The sequence below is a fragment of the Marmota marmota genome, unplaced genomic scaffold (assembly GCF_001458135.2).
Source record: "Marmota marmota marmota unplaced genomic scaffold, marMar, whole genome shotgun sequence".
NCBI lineage: Eukaryota > Metazoa > Chordata > Mammalia > Rodentia > Sciuridae > Marmota > Marmota marmota.
This window is the reverse complement of record NW_026000242.1, coordinates 29918418-29920358: the sequence shown is the minus strand read 5'-3', so window position 1 is coordinate 29920358 and position 1941 is coordinate 29918418.

Below are 1941 nucleotides of genomic sequence, written 5' to 3'. Positions count from 1 at the left end.
GTCTCAATCCATAGACAGTAGGCACCATTCCTTAGGGCTCAAGGTGAGGCTGAACATCACGGCAGAAAAGTGTGGCGGAGGAAAGCAGCTCACATGATGATCTGAAAGCAGAGAAAGAGGTCTCCACTTGCCAGATAAAAATATATACCCCAAAGCCATGCCCCCCAATGCCCAAGTTCTCCATCAACACCCTAACACTTTAGTTACCACTCAGTTAATCCCATTACAGGATTAATTCACTGGTTAGGTTAAGACTCTCACAACCCAATGATTTTTCATTTGAACCTTCTTGCATTCTCACACATGAACTTTTGGGAGACATGTCACATCCAAACCATATCAGAGATGAAATACCATATTTATTGGTAATTATGTATTTCTCAACAATTTAACATGCAAAACTGTGCTACCATTTTAGTCAGATTAATTAGCATATAACCTTCAAGCTTAGTCTCATACAAAGTCTTGGGATATGGCAAAATGTAGCCAAGTTCTTTGCCAGAATATGATGTGAGTGGCCCATAGTCTAATTCTCAATATAGTCTTTATTTCCCTCCAAAACTTCATGAGCGCCATTTATATTCCTGGCTTTCTGAGCTCCCACCAGAATTGCCCATTAAACTCTGCTGACAACATCCTAAAGCTTTGACATTTTGTGTCTAAACTTTCAAAATTACCCCTGCAAAACATTTTAAAAGGCTTTTGAACCATATGGTCAGGTTAAGAATGGCAACAATTATAATCTTGGTACCAACTTCTATTTTAGTCAGCTTTTTCCATTTCTGTTATGAAAACACCCAAGAAGAACAACTTAGAGGAGCAAAAGTTTATTTGGGGCTCATGGTTTCAGAAGTCTCAGTCTATAGATGGCTGATGCCATTGATTTAGCCCAAGTTAAGGCCAATGGGTAAAGGGCCTGCCAGAGGAAAGCTACTTAGCTCATGGTGGGATCAGGAAACAAAGAGGGAAGGAGCCCCCAGTGACCCACTTCTTCCAGCTACACCTAACCTACCTGTAGTTACCACCCAGTCATTCCATTCAAACTAGGGTGAGATGATTAGGTTACAGCTTTCATAATCTAATTGTTTTACTTCAGAATATTCCTGCATTAACAGTAGCTTTGAGGGTATACCTCATATCCAAACCAAGAAATTCCTCCCTGACCCGCAGAAGCCTATGCCCATCTCAAAATGCAAAATGCATTTAGTTCCTCCTGGAGATTCCCAGAGTCTTAAAAGTTTTAGTACAACTCCAAAGTCTGTCTCTCTCTCTCTCTCTCTCTCTCTCTCTCTCTCTCTCTCTCGCTTTAAGCAAACATGTGCTATAAGCCTTTATATGAATCAAAGGTAAGTTACAATATGTAGTAGTAAAGAGTAAACATTCACATTCCAAAGGGGCACAAAAAGAAGAAAGAGGGCCAAAATAAGACTCAAATCCAGTCAGACAAATAGGTTTAGTAACTCCACATACAGTATCTAGGACACCTGACTGAGAGATGCACTCTTTTTTTTTCTGTTTTTATTATTTATTCTTTTTATATATTCATGAAAGTAGAGTATATTTTGACATATTTATACATACATGAAGTATAACTCATTCTCATTAGAATCCCATTCTTGTGGTTGTACATGATGTGGAGTTTCAGTGGTTGTGTATTCATATACAAACATAGGAAAGTTACATCTGATTCATTCTAATGTCTTTCCTATTCGCATCTTCCTTCCCATTCTTTAATTCCCATTTGTCTTATCCAATGAACTTCTATTCTTCCCTGCCCCATCTTATTTTATATTAGCATCCACATATCAGAGAGAACATTTGGCCTTTGGTATTTGGAGATCGGCATTTTTCACTCAGCATCACAGTTTCCAGTTATATCCATTTCCAGTAAATGTCATAATTTCATTCTTCTTTATGGTTGAATAATATTCCATTGTGTGT